Source organism: Ictidomys tridecemlineatus, chromosome 13 (genome assembly GCF_052094955.1).
Source record: "Ictidomys tridecemlineatus isolate mIctTri1 chromosome 13, mIctTri1.hap1, whole genome shotgun sequence".
Lineage (NCBI taxonomy): Eukaryota > Metazoa > Chordata > Mammalia > Rodentia > Sciuridae > Ictidomys > Ictidomys tridecemlineatus.
In genome coordinates this window covers 61,043,928-61,059,810 of record NC_135489.1, presented here as the reverse complement: position 1 = coordinate 61,059,810, position 15,883 = coordinate 61,043,928, and the positions used below count along the sequence as shown (strand labels likewise).

General features: G+C 46.8%; 1 long non-coding RNA gene across 7 annotated transcripts in view; it reads right to left on the bottom strand.

Annotated features, from left to right (window-relative positions):
• Window positions 1-15,883, bottom strand: part of LOC120888390 (uncharacterized) — a 132,944-nt gene that overhangs the window by 39,791 nt on the left and 77,270 nt on the right. For all 7 annotated transcript variants that reach the window (XR_013429723.1, XR_013429720.1, XR_013429726.1 and 4 more), the window contains exon 3: window positions 945-1,124. This is a non-coding gene — a long non-coding RNA (uncharacterized LOC120888390). The remainder of the gene's footprint in view (window positions 1-944; window positions 1,125-15,883) is intronic.

Genomic DNA, 15,883 nt, shown 5'->3' with positions numbered 1-15,883 from the left:
CAGCCTGGGAGGGCTTATCTATCTGACTGCGGGTGACTGGGAAGGCAAGAACAGGCTGATGGTGCGTCTTAGCCTTTGTATTAGATTGCCTTGGGCCAGCTCAGGTTGACTCCATGCCTAAGGCTAATGAGCAAAGCTCAGAGTCAAGGGATCTTAATTCTTTTAAAAGTTGAATCTGTTCCCATCTATGTTGGAGAGACTCTCCCAAGGGAGCCAGGTTAGGCAGGGGAAGGGGAGAAAAATATCTGAGGGGGCAGTTGGCCCCTGAAGGGCCGGAGCACAAAAGGCAGGAGTGATATAGGAAGGAGGTGGATGTGTAAGTCCTATAGGCTGTGGCAGGGTCCTGAGAGGTGGTGGGTCTTCTGAATGGTAGTGAGCTGCTTCCTTCTCCAAGGTAGCCTCCTCCCCAGGGGTCAATGTGTCTCTGGGGATTTAAAACTGGATAAAGGCAGTTGGTAACCATTGGAGCCTTATTCATTAGGGTGGGATTTTGAGGGGGACCAGGAAGATTTCCAGGGTCCTGGGGAGACTGAAAAGGGTCTATGTCTATACTAACTAAAGGGCATGCTGAGGGGGGACGAGAGGGACGAGAGGTCTTTTGCATAGCCTCTTCCCCAATCCTGACAAGTTTTAAGGTACCATTGTCAAAGGATGAACTTTTAAGAATTTCATTAATTAAGTTCCAATAAGAAAAGGTGGGAACAGGCACCTTTTCTGGACCAAAGGATTCATAATAATCTTTTAAACAGTCTCCTACTCTAAGCCATCTTTTACCATCAATGGTCCCTTCAAGGGAAAACCATGAACACAATTCTCCTATGTATGAAAAAAATAATTTTAAGTCCTTTTTCTTAACCCGCGCCCCCGTGTCTTGAGGGCCTCCTTGAGGCCTGACTAATACAAATCATGTGACAAAACTGCTTGTCCCATGGTGGGTCACTCACCGTGCATCGTCCCCACTCTCCTCCTGGATCTGTCTCTTGGTCGTGTCTGCCGAGGCGATCGTGAGCTCCATTTGGCCAAGTCTTCCCGGAGGACAGCGTTCCTTCTCAGTCAAAGGCTGGAGCCCCACATTGGGCGCCAAATGTCCTGACCGGCAGGACACATCAACATGGGCAGCAAACCTAGATGGGGAGGAATGAAGGGACAAGAGACACGAAAGGTGACAGCAAGACAGGAATTCTGATCAAGCTGCAAACTTTTATTGTTCACACAGGGGTATTTATATGCTGGGGATGGGGAAGCTCTCTAATCAGCAATTGCTGGATGTGGGTGGTAAAACTGTCAGCTGCAAGATGTCTGATGATCCTGATAACCACAGGATGTTCCAGGGAGATAGGTAGCTGCAGGATGTCTCCCAGGGGGCTGCCAGGCTATTCTTTGAAGGAGAATTTCCTTCTAGTCCCTGACACCACAGCATGTACTGGGGAGGTGACATTAATAATTTGGCTCTTCTATTGTACAGCATATTCGGAGAGCAAAGACACCATCTGTCCTTTCCTCCGGCTCAGGTGCCTGTGTGAAGCACTCACTTCATAAACATCAATGAAGGACATGGGGGTCCAGACCCTACCCAGGCCAATGTGACCCATGCTGAGCCCATCCTCTCCCCTCCAGAGGAAAGTGTGGAGGTGACCCACACATGTCCAAGTTTCTAGTAGGGAAGAAGCAGAAGGAAGCTAGTAGCTGAGTCCTGGTCACAGCCTGTTGCCAGGGTGGCCCTGTGTGCTCTAACCCACTCCTCTACTTACCAGTACTATGGTCCCAGGGAGTTGCTGCCCATCTCAAAGCCCCTGTTTTCAGGTTAGATAGGGGCCTTAGGCACACTCAGGGCTACCTGAACAGATGGCTTTGCTTGGGTACAGTATTGAAGCCAGATTTAAAGTTAGGTAGTCAGTGTAGTTAGGTAAATCAGGTCTAATATCGAGTGAAATCTAAAATGGAGGCCATGCTGGAAATGACTCGGGGAAAACACAGGACAATTCATGAAATGTTAATGAAGTTCCAAAAAGGCCCTAGGCCAAAGTCCACCTCAAAGAAGTGTTAACCAACAGCCCCAACAGATTTGGAGATAGCCCATCCCAGAGAAGTGATAATCCCATCCCCAAAAAGTGATAATTAGGCCCACCTGTGTCCCACCCCTCGGGCCTTCCAACCTACATTCCATCACCAAAACTATAAAAAGGGGAAACAACCGCACTTCCATGGATTCCACCTCTTGGGTCCCCTTCTTCCTCCGGGAGAAGTCTTTTCTGCTGTCCTTTAATAAACTTCTAATTTCTACTCTGACCTTGCCTCGGCATGTGCTTTTCTGGTGTTATTCTTCAACATTGGGGAAGCAAGAACTCGTCACTGGTCAACAGCGGTAAGAGTATCATCCAGAATAGGTCCCTTCCCTTTCCTGGCTTTTTACTGGTTTTTAAAGAGGAAAAGGCTTGCCTCAGCCCTTCACCAAGAAAAGACAAGTTTTGCAAATTTTCTCCCCATTTTCCAGATTCAGCTCCTGCAGGCTGAGTTCTGGAACTGTCCTGGGAATGGTGACTGGCCTGGGCCTTTACCTTACTCTGCCAGGTCAGAGGCAGTGCATGCACTCGCACACATGCTCCTCAGACCCTCTGATGCCAGCACTCACCCACCCTGCCTGGGAAAGGAGCCTAAGGGCTAGGAGTCCAAGAACTCCCTGCTACTACCAAGGACCTCATCAGAAACTCTAGTCCATGCAGCTGGCCTGGAACTAGGGGCATGTGTTCCTGCATCTGATCTCCTTTCCATGCTGTGGGCCCTGAAGAGACATAGCCACAGCAACAAGCCTCTCTATATATCCATGGGCCACAAAATGAGCCTGGAGGCAGCCATGTGCCTGACCTGATGCTGCTACAGATTCTGGAGCCCAGAGCTCTTGTGCCAGTGGGGTTTCAGCACATGCTCCTCTAATTCTCACCACTTGTCAGCTCTGCTGGGGTCACAGAGCAGTGGTTTGAGGACAAGATGGCCCTAGGATGATGGCAAGTCCATGAGCCCCTTGCTGAGGAACCTGGTGTGGACATATTGGGCCCTGGAGGCAGAAGGGTAGACAGGAGGATGCAGAGTTTCCAGGAATTCTACCTGAGATATCCTGCCTGTGCCTCATAAGCCACTGTGCCCAACACTCAGGTTCTCCCTCACTCAGACCTCCTGTACCTGGGTACCAGGTTGTCTGGAGGATAATTTGATGTCAGCTCTAATGGCACAGTACTCCACCAGTCCCCAGTCAGGAGCCCAGCAGGAGCAGCCCTCAGCCAGAGGCCCTTGCAGAAACACGGGGGGCGAGTGCTGAGGAAGGCTTATGACGGCATCAGGAACTCCAGGGTGTGGCTATGCCAGGTACCCAGCACCTAAACTGGTGCTCAGGGGTCAGGGGATCAGCACTCTGATGAGCCACTTGGCTCAGATGAGAAGAAACTCAGCCTGCAGCTGAGCACATGATGCCCACAGCTCACCTTCACAGTCATGGTGAGGGGACACCAGTCACATACTAGTACATGTTCCACAGAAGCTATAAGGTGAAAATCCAAGAGAAGCCATCCTCAGGAAGAGAGAAATCCTGGCTCAGGAACAGAATTTGCAAAAGCTCAGAGCAGGAAGAAGTTTGATGTGCTCAGGCAGCTCAGCCAGAGCAGGGAGGTGTAAAGCAACCTGGAGCCAGTTTGTGTCTCAAGCTTTCAGATTGCAGACCTCTATGCAGGGACTCAGCAGCCAGTGTGCCGGGCTTCAGATCTGCCTTTTTCAGGCAGCAGCTCTCTGTGTGCTACCAGGCCCTTGGGCCTTTGGGAGGAGCTGGGGGCATGGTCTGCACCTGAGGCCCTGCCTTCCACAGCCCAGCCCTGGAGACTGCTGAGGGTTGAGGGAGAGGGCCCAGAAGCCTCCCTCCAGTCTACTGCTTCCTGTGTGCCGGTAACCTTTAATAGAGGCTACCGGCAACCATCTAGGAGACTGGCTTCACACACTGTTAAAAGAGTGGGCCTCTGTCCTGCCTCGGCCTGGTTTCTGGCATGCAGAATGGCCTCCAGGTGGCAGCAGCAGCCTGCATACCACCAGGGCCAGGCTCCTGGGGCAGATGTGGGTGAATGAGTGGGCTTGTGAGCATCCACCAGCAAAAGCCTTGCTCTCTCCCCATCCAGGGTGTTGCTGAAGTCTTAAGCACATGGGCTGTCAAACCTATGTGAGTCTTCAGCCCTAAGAGGCCTTTTCTCGTCCATTCTTTCCCAGTGGCATAATGAGAAAAAAAAAAATCCAGGAGATTCTCTGAGGCCCTCAACCTGAGAGAACTCTGGTTTGTGCTATCCCAGACCTGCTGGGCATGCCTCTGTCCTCTTCTCAGCTTATCAGAGAGTGGACCCTGTTCTTGCAGGTGAGAGGTCAGCCACCTGAAAAGTACTTTGACCACCAAAAATAGGCAGGATCATGTGCCTTGAGTTGGAGAAGAGCCCACCAAGTCCTGAACCCACACTTCAGAGAAAAACCACCTGCTAAAATGGGTGAGGGTGCTGCAGGCTCACTATTTTCTTCCTGGGCCCACTGGCCTCTTAGTCCTAAATAGTGTGAGAGAGCGTCTTGGAGTTGGGTCTCCCTCCCGCTTCTCTGGTGGGCCTCTGATCATAGATGCTTCTGCACTGCCAGTGCCAGATGCAAATACTCCTGCCACGATGGGCTGCTGCCTGCCAGACACCCACCACCCACCCCACCTACTTCACCAGTAACTGAAGCAGGAGCCATCTGGGGATTAGCTGCTCCTGCCCATGAGTCACGAGGCCCCAGAGGTCAGCTAAACAAATCTGAGCCAGGATCGGGGGGCTTCTTGAGGCCAGGGTCCCACTTTGGACTGAGCCCTGTTTCATATTCCTCCCCACCTGGGCTGTCCCAACCTCCACCTACAACCCACAAGCCCTCTTTCACTCTCGTAAAAGGTAACCTTGCTGAACTTTCTAGAGATGGCAGGAGGCACAGGTGACACTAGTTGGAAGGACAGACTAGCTCTGCTGGGAATCCCCAGAAGAGAGTTGAATGAAGTCTCCAGTAAAGGCAGGTAGAGCTACTCATATTGGGAGGACCTAAGACCCTCGTCTTCATATCAGGACCTCAAACACTGAGGTTCTTGGCATTCCTGTCACCCACACACCAGTGGTGGCTTTTCCTGATATCCAGAAGTCTGGGCCTGAGGAGGACTTTCTGTGGGAGGTGTGAGGGCAATCCCAGGCTGTTGGGCAGGTAGGGTGTGTCCAGCATCTGGCTCAGAATCAGCCAGCACATTCTCAAGTTCTGTCTCCTCTAGTCTGACATCTGTTCTCAAGAACATTTACAGGACTCTGGGGCACTCCAAGTCATTTGTACCAGGCCAGGAGAGGTAAGTATCAGGAAAGACCTAAGCTGCCCACAGGTGGCTGCTTTCAGAGGTCCAGGCTCGTCCTGCTGCGATGTTGTGGCTCATGACTGGCAGGGAACATAGGAGAGGTCCCAAAGGGGGAGGAGAGTGAGATGGACTCCTGGCTTGGTGGGAACTCTCTAGAAACGTCTGGCCCAAGTCCTGTCCCCAGCAGGACTACTCCAGTGTCTCCAGAATAATCTGTGTATTTGGGGGGAAAGAGGAGGTGTCTGCACCCTACCCTCCAGGCACAGTGCCCCAGCTGCAGACAACTCTCTCTTGCCCAAGGCAGCCCAATCTCAGGTCCCTCAGAGAGGTGAGGAACTTGGGGTGCCACTAGGGGCCTGTGTGCGGTGGGGGCTCACCGGTCTGTCCCACCTGCCCCATCAGCAGCCCAAGCAGCCCAGTGGTCCCCACTGCACTCCCCTGGCAAAGCCACTTCTACAGTTTTGCCAATTACTAATACAGCAGAGGTGGCTGTACTGGCATGCCAGTAAGTGGCAGGTAGGTGGTGGGCAAGGAGCACAGCCTGCTCTGCCCCACTCCAGCCAGGCAACTAAGCCCTTCAGCCTCTGACACCAGAGGCCAGTACAGGAAGGTGGTGAGGCCCTGCAGAGGGCAACCAGAGGTGATGGCAGGCCAGATGCACAAGGTGAAGGCCAGAACAGAGTGGAAAGATCTAGGGCACCTATGGAAGAGGAGGAAGAGGAGAAGGACACTGGGGGTCCCAGACCCAGGAAGAGGCAGCTTGGGTGCTTTGGGTTTTGTTTTTGGTGATTTAAATTTCATTTGTGTGTGTGTGTGTGTGTGTGTGTGTGTGTGTGTGTGTGTGTGTGTGTTTCCCTAAACAAAGCCATAAATGTGCATAGTCTGGATGATCAGATAGTTCTGTGGGGCTTGGGATGGAACCCAGCGCTTCTTGCATGCCCCTGCTGCTTTCCCCATCCTCCTTTAGGCTGGTCTCTTGGTATTTACTTCTGAATAGCAATGTTACTGCTGCTTTTTCCTTTTCTTTTCAGACTTAGAAATTACCCATTGACATCCCACTGTGGGGATTCAAAGTTCTTTCATGGAGCCCAGATGCACACGTGCACACATGTGTGCACACACAGCACACTCGTCCTGCTTCCTCCCATTCCCATTAATAAGGGTTCACTATGTACAACATGTTTCTTTGCATACACTGGTTACCACTGAGTAACGTGTTGTACTTACATCTCTATATAAACTCTTGTTTTTCCTGGATTTAATAATTGCCTCATTTGGGGGGTGGGTATTTTCTATGTGTCCATTACTTATCCTCAAATCCTGCCATGGAATAAAATGGAATATGAATCTCTTTTTGGTACTGAAAACATCAGGCAATCTACATGCTTAATTTTTCCTACAGCCTGTGGTAGCTGGCCTCCAAGACAGCCCAGTGGTCTGCCCTCCTGGAACTGATGTCCCTGTCCTGCTGCATGGCACAAGGTGGGTCTATATGACAAACAGAGGATGGCAGAAGCAATGGCTCTCTCCCGGGCTCCAGTTTAGGTTACAGCACACACTGTGGCTCTTGTCTTGGATGTGGTCTCCCCTTCCCACTGCTCTTTATCGCCCCTTTCACTCTCCCTGTTTCAATTTCTCCCCCACTCCTTTCCTCTTCCTCTCTGCTTTGCTCTCTCTCTATTTCTTTTTCTTCCTGTTTTTCTCTCTTTTTTTTTCTTTCCTTCTCCCTGTCTTTCTCTACCTCTCCCTTTCTTTCATTCTGTCCCCCTCTTTCTCTTCCTCTCTGCCTCCTCCTTTTGGCATTTGCTTTGAGGGAGGTCCCCTGCCCCATCAAAAGCCACTCTGTGAATGGGTCCACTTGGCTAGGAGTGCAAGCCTCCTGCCATTAGCCATGCAAGGACACCATTTTGGAAGTGGTCCTCTAGCCCTCAGACTTGGGAGGATGGTGCCTCAGCTGTCCTCTTGACTTCAAGCAACTTCATGACACCTACAGCCTGAGTCCTCCACCATTCTGCTTCCAGATTCCTGTCCCCTAGAAACTGTGTGGTAGTAAATATTTGTTCTGGGATTACTTGTTAAACAGCAAAAGATAAGCAACACAGAGCCATTCTTCCTCAGGCATGCATCTGTCAAGGTCATCTTCACACCTGTGCACCATTTACCATCAGGGATTTCTCTTTACTCTAGCCTGGGAAGTTCTTCTGTCTGCTTCTGGTTGGCATCCCCTCCTTCCCACAGCCCACACAGCCCTATGTTTTGGACAATTCCCTGGTTTAATACTGAGAGGCAAAAGTACCAGCCCAACCTGCCCCTGCCTCAGAGACAGCACCCCAGCCCTGATCTTCCAGCTGGAAGACCTAGGAGTGAAGCTTTTTTTGTTAACTTGCATAAGATTTCAGGTGTCTGTCAACAGCCTGGATATGAACTGCCCTGAAGGATGTCACCATGTTGAAGCCCATCTGCCTTGAGGGCCTGCTGGCTTCTCCTCTGAGCCCACAGTTTTGTGTGGGTTGAGCCTACCTGTGCTAGCCAGCTTTCTGTTATTGTGATAAAATACTTAAGAAAATCACCTTAAAAAGAAGGAACGTTCATGTTTCCAGGTTTCAGTTCATGGTCACCTGCTCCCGTTACTTTTGTACCTGTGGCAGGGCAGCACATCATGGCAGGAATAAAGCTACTCACTTCATGGAAGCCAGGGAGAAAACAGGAAGAGACCAGGGGTCCACTCTGTCCTGGAGACCACACCCCTAGCAACCTAGGACTGCCCACTAGTCCCACCTTCTACAGGTTCCACCACCTCTGGATAGGGCCATGGGCTGGGGACCAAGCCTAACACATGGGCCTCTCAGGGACACTCAAAGCCCAAACAATGGCACCACTGCGCTGGGCTGTCTGCCTTGGCTTCGAGGTACTAGGAACCCTCCTCCAGCTTCACTGCTTATCAGCTTCTGTTAGTTTCTCCTGTCCATGGCTCCCAGCATGGGCAGCAGACCCCTGAGGGAAGAGTGTAGCTATCCTCAAGCATTCCCTGCTCCAAGCCTGGACTTTTACCAGGCTGTCATCCTCCCTGGGGACTCCTCACAGGCTCTCAGGTGGGTGAATCCTGGAGTAAGAGCGTGCAGGTGTACTAGCCACATTGCCCTGTGTGTAATCAGAACTTACAGGTTGTGTGTGACAGAAACCACCTGAAGCAAAACTGGGTCCAAGGAGAACCAACACTGCATGGCCTAGCTGCCTCCTGGCTCTTCATCAGCCCTGCCCTGTGTGGGCTCAGAATCAGCCCCAGGTTTCCTCACTCCTGTATCTAGTGACCCTATACGTGGGGTATTCTAGCTGAATGGCTCCAGGAGATACCCCAGGTGGTGCACCTTCACTGGCCCAGCCTGTCACAGGTCTTTCCCTGAGCATGTCACTGTGGCTCAGGGTGGCCAGAGCCAGGGGCAAAGCCAGCCTCCACCCACATATGGAAATGAGGTTTCTCAGTGGAAAGTCAAGGCACTGTTGTACAGAGGGAAAACACCAGGTGGGGAAACTGAGGCTGAGGCCCCTGTAGAAGTGTAGAAGCTCCAGGGACTCATAAAGTTTTATTCACCCCAAGGCCCTAGGAAGACACCATCTCTTCCCAATAGTGCCCTGTCCCATCTCCCAGTAATTCTCTTTCAATGCCAGAGGGAAGAGTGTGACTAAGGGCCCATTATTAACTTGCTGATCTTGTTTCTGAGGCACTGACATAAACGGCTTAGGGGATCCACTTGGCATATAATGAGGTCTCCATGACACATTACTTGGGTATCAATTAACTATATGGGTAAGTGTGAGGCAGGATCCTTCCTGCTAGAAGGGAGAGACAGCCAATCAACCTGGAGCATCAGTTGGATTTGGATTCAGCCTCTAGCAGGGAAGAGAAAGAGGGAAGGACCTGCAGGGCCGAGTGGGGCTGGGCCTCACTCCTCCTCCTCTACCACTGCCACCAAACACTGGGCATACACTCTGGTTTCTGCTGCCTCAGTCCCTTCATTCATTCCTCAGTCACCTGCCAAAATGAGTAGTGTTCAAGAGAGGGCACTGACAGGGGACAGGGCAGTGCTGGGGAGAGACAGCTATGCAGGCAGGTGGTTTTTGCAGCTCTGTGGGAATCAAAGATTACAAACAGCATCTTCAGGGCAGGGAGGAGGGCAGGGCAGGAGTATATCACAGAGCAAGAGGAAAGGAGGGGCTGGGCCCAGGGACAAGTATGGCATAGAGGTGGGTAGGCCACAAGGTGCAGAGCAGCCCTGGCATAGCTCAGAGACAGGCTGCCCTGGGCACTGTGCCTGAACCAAGTGTCACATACTGGCAGACCAGAGCAGGATTTGACCCCTACTGCTGAAAAGCTATAAGACTGAAGCAGCCTTTGAAAACCTTTAAGAGACTCATTTTCTCCTCTTAGGATGGGGATGCTAAGCCCAGTTCCCAGGAGTGCTGTGAACATGAACAGGGTCCCCCAGAAGGCACTTACTGAACTTGGTTCCCTCTACGCCTCCCACAGGTGTGGCTTGGGCACAACCCTAGTGAAGCCCAGTGGAACATTCTCAGGTCAGAACCAGGGTCCAGGGTACATTCCTGGGGTAGTGTCCTGGAGGAGGTAATGTGGGCTGGTCAGCTGGCACTTGGTGGGCAGAGACCAAGTGTCAGGCTCAGCCCTGTCCTCTCGGGCCAGCAACACTCATGTGCTCTGGGTGCCTCTGCTGGATGTGTCCCCCAGATGAGGACCAGTGAATATACCCTCACATGCCCTACCCCTGGCTTTGCTCATGGTAGAGCCCCAGGATGCCTTCTGGTACATTAGATGCCCCCACCCTGGTCTACTCAGAAAGTGACTGGCAGCTGCCACTTGCCAACCCCCCCCCAGCCTCATGTCTTTTTATGACACTGACATATGACACTTCTGGGGTAGGGGATAGGGATTCCAGGAAGCTGCCAATTGCAAGTGCAGCATGTCCCCATTTGTCTTGGGGCAGATGGCTGCCAGTGAGCTAAGTGTGTGCAGGGGAAGGGGTGCCACAGGAACCCCTTCCTGCAGGGAGTGTGGGGCAGTAGGGGCAGGCACCCACTGGTGGAGGAGCAGGGATCTATATGAGGAAAACTTTAAAACTGTGATGGACTAAATCAAAAAAGATCTAAATGAATGAGAAGTTATTTGATGATAATATGGATAGAAAAACTAAATATTATTAAGATGTTGATTGCCTTCTCCTGTACCAATGTCATCTCCTGACCCAATGCCATCTCCTGTCCCACTGCCTTCTCCAAGCCCATCACCACTCATGGCCCACTGTAACCTAAATAAAGTTGTTATGGTCATTAATCAAAATAATATTAAATTTACATGACTGAATAAGTTGTGGTAGTGATTATGAGTGTGAGCAAGGTGAACATTCTGATATCTTTATCTTGTTAACCTTACTAAAATATGAATAAAATTAAAATGGGAAAATGTAATCAATGTAAATATATCTTATCCCACTTCATTAATGTTTACTTAATAATGCCAATGGGATTCAACTCTTGATTCCATTTTATTGAATATTTCAACAAAATATTCCCTGAAATAATATTAATAACTCATTACTAAACTTTTGTGTAATGAAGATGATTTTCTTAGAATTTTCTTCCAATAATGCATTGTGTGCTTAGGTTCTCTAACCAAAAATATTCATAATCCAAATTATGCAGATGTAATGCATATTTTCTTGCTAAAAAATTATTTGCCCTGAGCTCTCCCTCCTCTTTTAGTTGTGCCATAGATTTCAGGCTTATTGAAAAATATTTCTTTTTCCTTTACAAGAAAGGATAGTTCAATCCCACAGACCAGTGAAACATCAGTTTTTCCCTTCTGTCCTCTGTCATCAGATGCACTCAGGATACCTGTAGTGCTGGCACCTCCCTGGGTGTGTGTGACACACTCAACATTACCCAAAGGCAACAGTACGTCCTTTCACAGTAAATAATTGTTTTACAGTATTGTTTAAGAAAAAAAATACTGTTTTTTTTCACAGTAAATAGTTGTTTTACAGTATTGTTTAAGAAAAAAATAGCAAGGAGAAAAAAGTCTGTATGTGTTCAATACAGACAAATTTTTCTTTGTCAATATTTTTGATTTGAGGTTAGTTGAATCCACGGATAAGGACTGCAGATAAAGAAGGTTAACAGGGCAGGGGTTGGGGCCATAGCTCAGTGGTAGAGCACTTGCCTCACATGTGTGAGGCACTTGGATTGATCCTCAGCACCACATAAAAATAAATAAAATAAAGATATTGTGTCCATCTACAACTAAAAATTTATATATTCAAAAAAAGGTGGTTAACAGTATATACTATATAACCCACAGCACATTACAAAAGGGACTGCTCAGTATTTAATATAACTAATAAAAGCCTCTATTTTTAATGACTCTGCTATGACCCTCAGGGAAAGTTCTTTGCCACTGGCAGGATAATAAATGCATTTCAAAAGTCCTCATTTCTTGCAGTTGTGACTAGTTTATCATAGGTTTCACTAGTCAATTGGCAGACGAAGCTTGTTCCCATCATAGTCTGTAAGTTCTTGGCAGGAATGTTCTTAAGCCACAAGGCCATTCTGGGTTCTTTAATTATAACTAGAAAATGTCATCTGCAAATCCTGCAGAGGGATACCCACAGCTGGGGTCATCACACTCTGCTTAGAGGAGTAATTGACAGAGACCACCCTTTAGACCTTGTGCATGGAGAATATTCCTCTTCATTTCCAACCCCAAGATCAACAGGGACCTGGAGTGGCACAGGCCAGGGAGGTACCCTACCACCTGCTCACTAACAATGAGGAAGACAAAGACAACTCTTCCCAGTTTCCAACACTTTCTTCCTCACCCAAGCTGCCTGTGATTGACTGCACAGCTCCTGCAGCTGACCTGGGGCCCAGGAGATGCTGCATTACAAGAATAATGTTAAGCTTTATATATTTATGAAGGCTCTAAGTAAACACTTGATATTTCCAAATCAAGGTATGATATATATATATATATATATATATATTTTTTTTTTGCCTTGGCCCAGTAAAAATGTAAAAACATTTTTTATTGGTTGTTCAAAACATTATAAAGCTCTTGACATATCATATTTCATACATTAGATTCAAGTGGGTTATGAACTCCCAATTTTACCCCAAATACAGATTGCAGAATCACATTGGTTACACATCCACATTTTTACATAATGCCCTATTAGTAACTGTTGTATTCTGCTACCTTTCCTATCCTCTACTATCCCCCCTCCCCTCCCCTTCCACTTCTCTCTCTACCCCACCTACTGTAATTCATTTATCTCCTTGTTTATTTTCCCATTCCCCTCACAACCTCTTATATGTAATTTTGTATAACAATGAGGGTCTCCCTCCATTACCATGCAATTTCCCTTTTCTCTCCCTTTCCCTGCCACCTCATGTATCTGCTTAATGTTAATCTTTTCTTCCTGCTCTTCCTCCCTGCTCTGTTCTTAGTTGCTCTCATTATATCAAAGAAGACATTTGGTATTTGTTTTTTAGGGATTGGCTAGCTTCACTAAGCATAATCTGCTCTAGTGCCATCCATTTCCCTGCAAATTCCATGATTTTGTCATTTTTTAGTGCTGCGTAATACTCCATGGTGTATAAATGCCACATTTTTTTTTATCCATTCATCTATTGAAGGGCATCTGGGTTGGTTCCACAGTCTAGCAATTGTGAATTGTGCTGCTATGAACATCGTGTGGCAGTATCCCTGTAGTATGCTCTTTTAAGGTCTTCAGGGAATAGTCCGAGATTCCATTCCCAGCTTTCCCAGGAATCTCCATACTGCTTTCCAAATTGGCCATACCAGTTTGCAGTCCCACCAGCAATGTACAAGAGTACCCTTTTCCCCACATCCTCGCCAGCACTTGTTGTTGTTTGACTTCATAATGTCTGCCAATCTTACTGGAGTGAGATGGTATCTTAGGGTGGTTTTGATTTGCATTTCTCTGACTGCTAGAGATGGTGAGCATTTTTTCATGTACTTGTTGATTGATTGTATGTCCTCCTCTGAGAAGTGTCTGTTCAGGTCCTTGGCCCATTTGTTGATTGGGTTATTTGTTATCTTATTGTCTAATTTTTTGAGTTCTTTGTATACTCTGGATATTAGGGCTCTATCTGAAGTGTGAGGAGTAAAAATTTGTTCCCATGATGTAGGCTCCCTATTTACCTCTCTTATTGTTTCTCTTGCTGAGAAAAAACTTTTCAGTTTAAGTAAGTCCCATTTGTTGATTCTTGTTATTAACTCTTGTGCTATGGGTGTCCTATTAAGGAATTTGGAGCCCGACCCCACAATATGTAGATCGGAGCCAACTTTTTCTTCTATCAGACGCAGAATCTCTGATTTGATATCTAGCTCCTTGATCCACTTTGAGTTAACTTTTGTGCATGGCGAGAGGAGGGGATTCAGATTCATTTTGTTGCATATGGATTTCCAGTTTTCCCAACACCATTTGTTGAAGATGCTATCCTTCCTCCATTGCTTGCTTTTAGCTCCTTTATCAAATATAAGATAGTTGTAGCTTTGTGGATTAGTCTCTGTGTCCTCTATTCTGTACCATTGGTCCACCCGCCTGTTTTGGTACCAGTACCATGCTGTTTTTGTTACTATTGCTCGGTAATATAGTTTGAAATCTGGTATCGCTATACTGCCTGATTCACACTTCCTGCTTAGAATTGCTTTTGCTATTCTGGGTCTTTTATTTTTCCATATGAATTTCATGATTGCTTAATCTATTTCTACAAGAAATGTCATTGGGATTTTGATTGGCATTGCATTAAACCTATAGAGAACTTTTGGTAATATTGCCATTTTGATGATGTTAGTTCTGCCTATCCATGAACAGGGTATATTTTCCATCTTCTAAGATCTTCTTCTACGTCTCTTTTTAGGGTTCTGTAATTTTCATTGTATAAATGTTTCACCTCTTTTGTTAGGTTGATTCCCAAGTATTTTATTTTATTTTTTTTTTTGAGGATATTGTGAATGGAGTGTTTTTCCTCATTTCCATTTCAGAAGTTTTGTCACTGATATACAGAAATGCCTTTGATTTATGCATGTTGATTTTATATCCTGCCACTTTGCTGAATTCATTTATTAGTTCTAGTAGTTTCTTTGTAGACTCTTTTGGGTCTTCTAGGTATAGAATCATATCATCTGCAAATAGTGATAATTTAAGTTCTTCTTTTCCTATTTTTATGCCTTTAATTTCTTTCGTCTTTCTAAGTGCTCTGGCCAGTATTTTGAGAACTATATTAAATAGAAGTGGTGATAGAGGGCATCCCTGTCTTGTTCCAGATTTTAGAGGGAATGCCTTCAATTTTTCTCCATTCAGAATGATGCTAGCCTGAGGCTCAGCATAGATAGCTTTTACAATGTCGAGGTAAGTTCCTGTTATCCCTAGTTTTTCTAATGTTTTGAACATAAAGGGATGCTGTACTTTGTTGAATGCTTTTTCTGCATCTATCGAGATGATCATATGGTTCTTATCTTTAAGTCTATTGATGTGGTGAATAACATTTATTGATTTCCATATGTTGAACCATCCTTGCATCCCAGGGATGAATCCTACTTGATCATGGTGCACAATTTTTTTGATGTGCCTTTGTATCAGATTCGCCAGAATTTTATTGAGGATTTTTGCATCTAGGTTCATCAGAGATATTGGTCTGTAGTTTTCTTTCTTTGAGGTGTCTTTGTCTGGTTTCGGAATCTGGGTGATGTTGGCCTCATAGAATAAATTTGGCAGAGCTCCCTCTTTTTCTATTTCCTGAAATAACTTGAAAAGTATTGGTATTAATTCTTCTTTAAAGGTTTTGTAAAACTCCGCTGTATACCCATCTGGTCCTGGGCTTTTCTTGGTTGGTAGTCTTTTGATTGCTTCTTCTATTTCATCCATTGATATTGGTCTGTTTAAGTTGTGAGTATCCTCCTGACTCAAACCTCAAACTCAGGGCTGGGGCTGGGGCTCAGTGGTACCACATTTGCCTGGCATGTGTGAGACACTGGGTTTGATTCTCAGCACCACGTATAAATAAATAAAATAAAGATCCATCAACAACTAATAAAAATATATTTTAAAAAACATAAAACTGACTTTATGACTTCAATTTCTTAAAAGTAAGTAAAACTTAATGCATAATTTAAGAAGGACATAATCTCAGAATTGAGGACAGCACATTTTACTTCAGAGAATCCTATCAAATCATTCTTGCTTCTCTCATTCCCCATAGACCTGGACCCAGGCTAACCTTGGATTCTGTCTTGGCCAACTGATAGGAAAATGCAAAATGACCCTATTATATTCACAGTGTTGATAAGACACAGTGAGGCTTCATCACATCCTTTTGGGATGACTGATGTTGGTGAAGATGACCTAATGTAAAGAGAAGGAAATCAATGTGTATTTAAGCTTCTAGCCATTTCTTTAA